Consider the following 11,811-nt stretch of genomic DNA (forward strand, 5'->3'; position numbering starts at 1 on the left):
TCTGCTTTCAAAACTATGCGGAAAACACACATCCTTTGGGGAGCTTTCTGCACTAACCCCACCGAGCTCCAGTCATTCTCACAATATTCCTTTTGGGCTTCAATTTTATATTTTAAGACTCAGACATTCATTCACTGAATCATCTAACTTGCACCAACTATTTACTAGGCCTTGTTTAGATGCTGGAGATACATTTGTGAAAAAAATGTCTTTCCTCTAGGTGTTATATTTCAGTAAAGAGGGTGTGATGGTTAATTTTGTCCCCTTGGGTAGGTCATGGCATCAAGATATTTGGCCAATACCAGTCCAGACATTGCTATGAAGGTATTTTTAAGATGAGATGAGATGAACAGACTTTGAGTAAAGTAGATTATCCTCCATAATTTGGGTGGCCCCATTCAATAACTGAGGCCTAAAGAGAGAGTAAGGGAGGAAGAAGGCATTTTTGTCTCCAGGTTGCCTTTGGATTTGAGTTGGAACATCAATTATTCACTGGATCTCTAGTTGGCCAACCTACCTTGCAGAATTCAAACTTGCCAGCTCCTACAATTCCATGAACCAATTTCCTAATGTAAATCTTTTCTATTTCTCTGTATATGCATGTGTGCAAAGTCACTTCAGCCGTTTCTGACTCTTTGCAACCCTATGGATTGTAGTCCACCAGGCTCCTCTGTCCATGGGATTTCTCAGGCAAAAATACTGGAGTGGGTTGCCATGCCCTCCTCTAGGGGATCTGCCCAACCCAGGGATTGAACTCTGGTAAGTTATGTTTCCTGCATTGGCAGACAGGTTCTTTACCGCTAGTGCTACCTGGTAAACTATATATATATATTTATATATGGTTGTGTACTTTAGTTGCTGAGTTGTGGACAACTCTTTTGTGACATCATGGACTGTCACCCTCCAGGCTTCTCTTTCCATGGGATTTCCCAGGCAAGAATACTGGTGAGTGTTGTCATTGCCTTCTCCGTGTGTGTGTGTGTGTGTGTGTGTGTCTACGTACATAGTGGTAAGTATTACCACCTGTCACGTGGGGGACTGGGGTTCGATTCCTTGATGGGGAGGCAACATCCCCTTTTGGGCTTTCCTGGTGGCTCAGATGGTAAAGAATCTGCCTGCAATGCAGGAGACCTGGGTTTGATCCTTGGGTTGGGAAGATCTCCTGGAGAAGGGAATGGCTACCCACTCCAGTATTTTTGCCTAGAGAATTCCATGGACAGAAGAGCTTGGCAGGCTACAGTCTGTGGGGTTGCACAGAGTCAGACATGACTGAGTGACTAACACTTTCACTTCACTTTCATATATATATATGTATCTGTGTGTATGTAAATATGTGTGTATATAATTTATATAGTGAACTACCGCACAATTGCACTCATCTCACATGCTAGTAAAGTAATGTTTAAAATTCTCCAGGCCAGGCTTCAGCAGTACGTGAACCATGAACTTCCTGATGTTCAAGCTGGTTTCAGAAAAGACAGAGGAACCAGAGATCAAATTGCCAACATCCGCTGGATCATCGAAAAAGCAAGAGAATTCCAGAAAAACATCTATTTCTGCTTTATTGACTATGCCAAAGCCTTTGACTGTGTGGATCACAATAAACTGTGGAAAATTCTGAAATAGATGGCAATACCAGACCACCTGACCTGCCTCTTGAGAAATCTGTATGCAGGTCAGGAAACAACAGTGAGAACTGGACATGGAACAACAGATTCGTTCCAAATAGGAAGAGGAGTACATCAAGGCTATATATTGTCACCCTGCTTATTTAACTTATATGCAGAGTACATCATGAGAAATGCTGGGCTAGATGAAGCACAAGCTGGAATCAAGATTCCCAGGAGAAATATCAATAACCTCAGATATGCAGATGACACCACCCTTATGGCAGAAAGTGAAGAGGAACTAAAAAGCCTCTTGATGAAAGTGAAAGAGGAGAGAGAAAGAGTTGGCTTAAAGCTCAACATTCAGAAAACGAAGATCATGGCATCCAGTCCCATCACTTCATGGGAAATAGATGGGGAAACAGTGGAAACAGTGTCAGACTTTATTTTTCTGGGCTCCAAAATCAGTGCGGATGGTGATTGCAGCCATGAAATTAAAAGACGCTTACTCCTTGGAAGGAAAGTTATGACCAATCTAGACAGCATATTAAAAAGCAGAGACATTACTTTGCCAACAAAGGTCCGTCTAGTCAAGATTATGGTTTTCCCAGTAGTCATGTATGGCTGTGAGAGTTGGACTATAAAGAAAGCTGAGCACCAAAGAATTGATGCTTTTGAACTATGGTGTTGGAGAAGACTCTTGAGAGTCCCTTGGACAGCAAAGAGGTCCAACCAGTCCATCCTAAAGGAGATCAGTCCTGGGTGTTCATTGGAAGGACTGATATTGAAGCTGAAACTCGAATACTTTGGCCACCTGATGCAAAGAGCTGACTCATTTGAAAAGACCCTGATGCTGGGAAAGATTGAGGGCAGGAGGAGAAGGGGATGACAGAGGATGAGATGGTTGGATGGCATCACCGACTCAATGGGCATTGGTTTGGGTGGACTCTGGGAGTTGGTAATGGACAGGGAGGCCTGGCGTGCTGTGGTTCATGGGTCACAAAGAGTCGGACACAACTGAGCGACTGAACTGAAAAACTGAACTGAATTTATATAGTATACTAGAAAATAATAAGTGTGAAAGAAAAAGTGGGGAATGTAGAGCAGGATGAGGGGTACTGGGAATGTTGGGGATGGGAATAGGCTGTTTTATTAAATAGAGGACGCTTCATTGAGAAGGTGAGATTTGAGAGACTATCAGAAGATAGTGGGAAGGTTAGCCAAGGGACTCCTGGAGAAAGAGCATTTCAGGCAGAGCAACCAACTGGAGTAAAGATCCTAGGGCAGGAGTGTATCTGGTGTGTTCACAGAATAGCCAGGAAGCTGGTGTGACTGGAATGGAGAGCATAAAGTGTTGAGTACCAGGGGATGTGAGCATGTAACAGGAAGCCAGAGGAAGTAGAGCTTTACAGGCTCATTGTAGAGTGTTGAACCAAAGTGGGATCTGATTTTACTTTATGATTTTTTAAAAAATTATTTCTGGGAATTTCTCTGGTGGCCCAGTGGTTAAGAATCCACCTTCCAATGCAAGGGATGCAGGTTTGATCCCTGTTTGGTAATTAAGATCCCACATGCTGTGGGGCAACTAAGCCTGTGTGCCACAACTAGAGAAACCCAAGCACAGCAACAAAGAGCCTGCACGCTACAATGAACACCTAGTGCAGCAATTCTTTTGAAAAAGGTATTTCTGTCTGATCTACCAAGAAGAGTTCAAGATCTCTTGATGCCTAGGCTCTGAACTGGCACGCCATCACTTGGGGCATATTATGTTAGTTGAAGCAAGTCATGGAGTTTTCACAGATTGAAGGATTGAGAGCAACCGATTATACATCTTGATAGGAAAAGCAACAAAGTCACGTTACAAAGGAGTACGATATAGTGAAGGAAATAATTGCCGCCATTTTGTCAAACAAGCTGCAGTAGAGGCTGTTTTGGATGTCCAGGTGAGAGACAGTTGTTGCTTGGACCAAGGGAGTAGAGTGGAGGTGGTGTGAACTGGTCAGAGCCCATATTTACTTTCAGTGTTGGGGCTGAAACATGATTTCCTGATGAACAGGTATAGGGTGAAGAGGAAAGGAGAAGAGTCAAGGGTCAGTCTGAGGTTTTTGGCCTGAATGACTGGAATGATGGAAGTGCTATACATAGAAATAGGGACGATTGTGTGTGGAGATGTTTTCTTGAAAGCAAGAATTTAATTTTAGTCATTTCAAATTTCTGTTAAACTTCAAAGTTGAAATGTGAAATAAGCAGCTTTATATCAAGACTAATGTTTGACAGCTCACACCACCACAACAACAAGAACAACAACAACAAAACTCAATCAAAAAATGGGCTGAAGACCTAAATAGACTTTTCTCCAAAGAAGACTTACAGATGGCCAAGAAGCACATGAAAAGATGCTCAGCATCGCTAATTGCTAGAGAAATGCAAATCAGAACTGCAATGAGGTACCACCTCATACCAATCAGAATGGCCATCATCAAAAAACCTACAAACAATAAATGCTGGAGAGGCTGTGGAGAAAAGGGAATCCTCCTACACTGTTGGTAGGAATGTAAACTGGTATAGCCGTTATGGAGAACAATATGGAGCTTCCTTAAAAAACTAAAAATGAACCTACCATCTGACCCTGCAATCCCACTCATGGGATTAGTTCAGTTCAGTTCAGTCGCTCAGTAGTGTCTGACTCTTTGCGACCCCATGAATCGAAGCACGCCAGGCCTCCCTGTCCATCACCAACTCCCAGAGTTCACTCAGATTCATGTCCATCGAGTCAGTGATGCCATCCAGCCATCTCATCCTCTGTCGTCCCCTTCTCCTCCTGCCCCCAATCCCTCCCAGCATCAGAGTCTTTTCCAATGAGTCAACTCTTCTCATGAGGTGGCCAAAGTACTGGAGTTTCAGCTTCAGCATCACTCCTTCCAAAGAAATCCCAGGGCTAATCTCCTTCAGAACGGACTGGTTGGATCTCCTTGCAGTCCAAGGGACTCTCAAGAGTCTTCTCCAACAGCACAGTTCAAAAGCATCAATTCTTCGGATTAGAGAAGACTCTAATTTGAAAGGACACATGCACCCCAATGTTGAGAGCAGCACTATTTACTGTAGGCAAGACACGGAAGCAACCTGTATGTCTGTTAACTGATGAATGGATAAAGAAGATGTGATGTACACACACACACACACATATATATACGTATATTGCTCAGACATATAAAAGAACCGAATAATGCTATTTGCAACAAGAGGGATGTACCTAGAGATTATCATACTAATTGAAGTAAGTCAGACAAAGACAAATATCATAGATCACTTATATTTGGAATCTAAAATATGATAGAAATGAACTTATTTACAAAGCAGAAACAGACTCACAGACATAGAAAACAAATGGTTACCAAAGGAGAAAAAGGGGAAGGGATAAATTACAAGTTTTGGATTAGCATATACAAACTACTATAAATGCAATATATATAAACAAGAAGGTCCTACTGTATAGCATAGGGAACTATATCCAATATTTATAGAAAATTATAATGAAAAAGCATATATACATATGTATAACTGAGTCACCTTGCTGTACATCAGAAACTAACGGAACATTGTAAATTAACTATACTTCAACTTAAAAAAATGTTTTGAAGACTAACATCTGAGAGAGAGGTTTGGGCTGGAGTCCTCAGCAAATAGCTGATATTTACAACCATGGGACTGGATAGTATTTCTTTAGGAACGACTAAACATGAAAGAATCAAATATTGAGCCTCAGAACTAATACCCTAATACAAATACTAATACTGTAGTGTATCAGAAGTTCAGGAAAAAGAATAAGAACCAATAATGGAGGCAGAGAAGGAATAGCCAGTGATACAGAGAAATAACAGATCAAAAGAGTGCAGTGTCTTAGATGCCAAGAAAAGGCAGCGATTTGAGGAGTAGGGAAGGACTGCACCAGATGCTGCTGACGGGTCACCTGAGGTCATTGCCAGCCAGATCACTTGAGGATCCTAAAACAAACAAAAAAAGGCTTTGGGATTCTCTTGTTAATTTTTCTATCAAGAAATGCTTCCACCTTGGCTGTCTAGGGAGTGACAGTGGTAGTAATGGTAGTCAGGTAGTGGGGCTTGCAGCAGTGGCGGCAGCAACAGGGCCAGCAGCGGGGAGTGGTGGTGGTGGTGGTGTAATGACAGTAGCAGCAGTGGTGGTGTACGGCGGTGGGTTCGCTGGAGTAGTGTCGGGGCAGCGCCGCGGCGGTGGGTGTGCTGGAGTAGTGTCGGGGCAGCGCCGCGGCGGTGGGTGTGCTGGAGTAGTGTCGGGGCAGCGCCGCGGCGGTGGGTGTGCTGGAGTAGTGTCGGGGCAGCGCCGCGGCGGTGGGTGTGGGAGCAGGCGGCTGCGCCGCGGCGGTGGGTGTGCTGGAGTAGTGTCGGGGCAGCGCTGCGGCGGTGGGTGTGCTGGAGTAGTGTCGGGGCAGCTCCGCGGCGGGGGGTTTGCTGGAGTAGTGTCGGGGCAGCGCCGCGGCGGTGGGACAGCGCTGGCGGCGGTGGTGGAGTGGTAGTGCCCTGGCAGTCGCAGGACCAGAATGTCAGTAGCAGTGGTGGCGGCAGTCGAGTAGTTGAGCAGCCCTGTCTAGCAGCGCAGCTTGCTCCAGGCTCTGTTTCTCAGGCTCCGTGGAGATAATCTCCCTGCGTCCTCACAGTAATCCTTTTGTTTATGGATGAGGAAGCTGTGTCGCGGGAAAGTGAACTAACTTCCCCACAGTCACAAGGCCATAATGTTACCAGTGGTGGTGGTGTAGTCGCTAAGTTGTGCCCGACTCTTGTGACCCCGTGGATTGCAGCCCACCAGGCTCCTCTGTCCGTGGGATTTCTCCAGGCAAGAATACTGGAGTGGGGCTGGGGGGTGCCATTTCCTCCTCCAGGGGATCTTCCTGACCCAGAGATGGAACTCGAGTCTCCTGCATTGCAGGTGGGTTCTTTACAGCTGAGCCAGTGGGGAGGCCATGTTATGGGTCTGGAACTCAAACCCGGCCCTTCTGATTCTGTGGCCTTTCTGTTAACCACTCTGCTATACCAACACTCAGGGAGCAGGAACAAGGGCCGTCATAGTGCTGTGGTTCAACAGATTACACTTCAGGCCTCAGATTACATCATCCTTTATTATGAAAGCTAGGCTCCTGATTCTGTAACCATTTTTCTAGCATATCTTGTTCTTTTTTATTTACTGAATTATTTCCATTTCAATCTAAAACCAATTTGAAGCAGCTCATACAACTTATACAGCATAAACAAATAAAGAATAAATGATGTAGTGTGGTAGACATCTTGCTTCCATCAGCCATTCTAATACCTGGCATACTTGTGGTAGGAAAATTATAACATTTATTGCTTCAAAGTTTGCTCACCAACCAGATTCAGAAGGTAATATGCAAATTTTGACAAACTCTTCATAATTGTTCATGTTTTTAAAACATGAATGGTAAATTTCCTTTGACATTTAAGTATAAATAGCATGTTGAATTTTTTGCACTGTACATAATCAAAATATTATCTGAATTATAAACACATTATAATTGTGGCTAGCACAGCAAAAGAATACAGTTTATTCTAACTCAAATTTAGCCTTAGAGTCATTTTTATTTATTTCATTTTTCTCTAAAATAATACGAACAGGCTTCCTATTTTTTCTAATAATATAGAATGCTTCAACACAATACAAAAATATACCTTTGGCCACAAATTATTTTAGTTGTGGTGGCCATTTAAATTCATTGTTGAAGTGATAAATTGGAGAAGGTTGTGAGAAGTTCAAGTGGAGATGCAGGCAGGCAGGTAAGCATCTGTAACTTAGGCCCAGTGGTGCCCACTTACAGCACAAAGTGTGGTTGCAAAGCCAGTCAAAGACGGGAGACACAAACAAACACAAATCCACTCCCATCATCAAGCTACTCCAATTGGGAATGAATATACATGTGTGCGTATGTGTGTGTGTGTGTACACGCACACTCAGTCGCTTCAGTCCTGTCTGACTCTTTGTGACTCTATGGACTGTAGCCAGCCAGGCTCCTCTGTTCATGGAATTCTCCAGGCAAGAGTACTGGAGTGGGTTGCCATTCCATTCTCCAGGAGATCTTCCTGACCCAGGGATCAAACCCACGTCTCTTGTGTCTCCTGCATTGGCAGGCGGATTCTTTACCACTTCACCACCTGGGAAACCCATGTATGTATATATACGTGTACAAAAAGACCTCAAATTAAACATGTTTAAAATAGGACGTGCTCTGAATTTTTCTATTTGCCTTTAGTCTCTCAGCTCTCTATCCATTCTTCATACCACCACCAGAACAATTATATTAAAGTTTGCGTGTTGTTTTTCTTCTGAAAATAATTGCCAATAAGATCCATGGACTCCATGCTTGGGCAGGTTGACTTGCTAAAACAACAGCCATTTATTCTTTGCCACCCAGCTACAAAAGCTGGAAAGCACATGCTTCTTGTCTCAGCCTCTCTTTCACTTGCAAGTGGCCACAGACTCAGGTGTAAACAATGAGGTATAAGACCACTGGAGATTCTTGGGAAGATTGATTTTCTGATAAAAAGGACATATGTGGTTGTTGCTGTTCTTTCTTCCTGTCTCCTGTGTTGAATATGATCACAATGACTGTAGATTAGGCATCCATTTTGTCACCACATGGAGACAGATACAAGGATAAAAAGTCCCTAAAGATGGCAGAGTAATAGAAAGACTTTGGTCCTTGAGGACTCTGTTCAACTGGTGACACAACCCTGAGAATGCCTACTTTTGGATGTATTGTTAAGAAAACAATACATTGTCTTTATGTTTTAATCAGGTTTTCTGTTTCTTGCATATTCCTAATTCAGCTTTGCATTAAACACCTACACTATCTGATTTGAAGTTGTCCTTCCATACATATCTGTGTTTTCTTGGCTACCTGATCACTATGTTTCAGAAAAATCTTCATTATTTCCACGTCTAGAACCTGCCCTGGCCTTTCCTGCATCAGTGATTTGGCTCCTGCTATTTCTTCTGTGTGGAATTCCTTTTTAATTTTTTTTGTATTCTTCTGCCAACACTGCCCTCCTTTTGTTGTCTCTAGTCTTGCTGTACAGTCTTGGATGTCCAGCTTACATGTCACGTCCTTCATGAAGATTTTTCTGCTCTTACTGGAAGTGATAGCTTCCTTCTTGAATTCCCGTGAAACCTGGCTTCATGCAACCAAGATCACACCAAGTCCCAGAATACAATCATTTAAGTTCTAAATTGTAATCCTTGACTAAAATCTGACTCAGTGTCAATATTTCTTCTTGGGGAGGGATTGAAGCTAGGTGTTTATCTATTTTTCTAAATGAGTAGATGAAAGAAGAAAGCAAGTGAATTCTAGCTTTCAGAAGTGTCAAGTAGCTTGGGAGCAGCAGAAACTGAGAAGGGATCGAATAGGGAGGATTCCATAAATAGTGTCAAAGCGTATTCACTCACTGTGAAGAGGTTATGAAAACCTCCATCAATTTCAGGACAGCCTAATGAGATTTGTGTTGATCTCAAGGAATGAAGCAATTCTTATGTCTCAGGGCACATTTTGACTGTTGGGTAGTACTTTTTTACATTGCTTTTGTTCCATGTAATGAGAATTGGGTACATGATTCTATACATTCTAGTAGGAACTCTGGGCCCATAAAATATTCTAATATAAATTATATTCTTTGAGGTTTTATTCACATGTTTTCTTCTTATTATAACCTAATATGCTTCTTAGAAAAACACATTTCATTGTTTTTGAGTCATTTCCCCATCTTGAGTTTATTAAACTTGAATTAAATAATTATTCTAAAAACAAAGATCTGTTTTCTACACTGGAACTTGAAAAACTTTTGAAACTAAATAAAGTTAAAATTCAAAACATTAAGCAAATATAAATCTTAAAAATGGTAAGGTCTTGACCAAATCAAATATAGACATTTATTGCTACAACATAGGAGTCATTTCTGTCCCTTGGTCTTTTCTAGCTGAGGCCATTTGACTAATGTGATGTTGAATACCTAATATTAGGTAAGGAATTAAGTTACTCATCCTGTGCCTAGTCCCTTCCCACCCACTTGTAGAAGCAAAGGGTGGATGAGGATAAACAAATCCATGAGGGGAAATAAATAAACTTACACATATGTACAGATAGACATATCTATGGCCTTAAAAAAGAGAGAAAGAAGGTGGGGGGAAAGCTTTGGGAGAATATATTTCAAATATTTTCCTCTCTCTCTCCCTTATGTTTTATAAATATGTGTTACAGAGGAAGACATGCTTAGCAAATAAGGAAAGCCCACTCTCAATCCCTAAAGATCGCTGTCACAACTAAGTCTTGATGACAGCCAGCATTCTGAAGAAATATATTTAAATCGTAGACTTCTATTTAAAAGTTAGGAAATCCAGAAAAGTCACAGGTCTTGATTACCGATTCTGGCACAAGCTCGGTAACAGTTTTTAGACATAATGTCCTCTCAGTTGTAAACCCACATATGGGTCTTTTGCTGGCCAAGTTCAGAGCCAATTTCTTCATACAAGCCTGGAACTTTATCTGCTCCTTTCAGATCTTTCAACAGTTTACAAGGAGTCAGCCTTCCTTCTTTCCAGAAAGCAACCACCCATTCTTTCAACTTCATGTCACTAACATTACTCATCACAGTGGAGGAAAAGACACGGGTAATCTTTTTTTTTTTTTTTTAATATTGGAAACAGTCCAAAAGTTCCAAATTTCTTTCAAAATTATTTGAAAGTAATGTCCTCATCTGTGACTGTCAGTCTTTTCAGATGTTATTGGAAGTGTCTTTACTTTGTTCATTCACTCATTCACTTGCTCATTCCACAAATTTTTGTCAAGCACCCACTATGTGCCAGGCACTGGTCTTGACTCCGAGGGTACATCAGTGGACAAAATCCTAATGGACTTTGCATTCTAGTGGAAAGAGATGGTTATAAACAAATAAATGAAAAACAATATGCCAGGTAGTGATAAATGATACAAGAAAGATAAGGAGATTTATGGGGGGAAAGAGAATGCTAGGTGGGAGGGCCGCTTTGCACTGGGTGGCCAATGAAGGCTGCTCTGATCACTAAGCAGGAAGTGAAGTTGTGCACTGTGCAGACATCTGGGAAAAGAGCCCTTTAGACAGAGGACACAGGCAGTGCAAATGTCCTCAGTGTGTTGATGTGTTCAGGGAATGTCTTCAGCCTGTGCGACTGAAGCAAAATGGGCAAAGGTGTGTGGGGTTGGGGGAAATAACATTAGATAAGAGACATTAGATAATAGAGAGCTGAGGCCAGATCAAGGCCTTGTTGTCCATTTTAAGGCTTCTGGCATTTACTCCAAGTAAATGGGAAACAATGGAAGATTTTTTCAAAGAGTGATATGATCAGATTTAAGTCTTAAAAAGATCACTTTGGCTTACAATGTTGAGAACAGACGGCAGGGATCAAGTTCCTAAGCAGGGAGACCAGTTACTAGGCTATTACAGTAATTTAATGCTAGATGGGTTCTTGTCTTCAGTTCAGTTTAGTTGCTCAGCCATGTCCGCCTCTTTGCGACCCCATAACTGCAGCACACCAGGCCTCCCTGTCCATCACCAACTACAGGAACTTACCCAAACTCATGTTCATTGAGGCGGTGATGCCATCCAACCATCTCATCCTCTATCGTCCCCTTCTCCTCCTGCCCTCAATCTTTCCCAGCATCAGGGTCTTTTCAAATGAGTCAGCTCTTCGCATGAGGTGGTCAAAGTATTGGAGTTTCAGCTTCAACATCAGTCCTTCCAATGAATACCCAGGACTGATCTCCTTTAGGATGGACTGGTTGGATCTCCTTGTAGTCCAAGGGACTCTCAACGTGTTGACTTGCAAGAGTCTTTGCCAACATCACAGTCAAATGCATCAATTCTTCGGCGCTCAGCTTTCTTCACAGTCCAACTCTCACACCCACAGACGACTGTTGGAAAAACCTTAGCCTTGACTAGATGGACCTTTGTTGGCAAAGTAATGTCTCTGCTTTTTAATATGCTATCTAGGTTGGTCATAACTTTCCTTCCAAGGAGTAAGCATCTTTTAATTTCATGGATGCAATCACCATCTGCACTGAGTTTGGAGCCCCCAAAAATAAAGTCTGACACTGTTTCCACTATTTCCCCATCTATCCGCCATGAAG

The sequence above is a fragment of the Capra hircus genome, chromosome 20 (genome assembly GCF_001704415.2).
Source record: "Capra hircus breed San Clemente chromosome 20, ASM170441v1, whole genome shotgun sequence".
NCBI lineage: Eukaryota > Metazoa > Chordata > Mammalia > Artiodactyla > Bovidae > Capra > Capra hircus.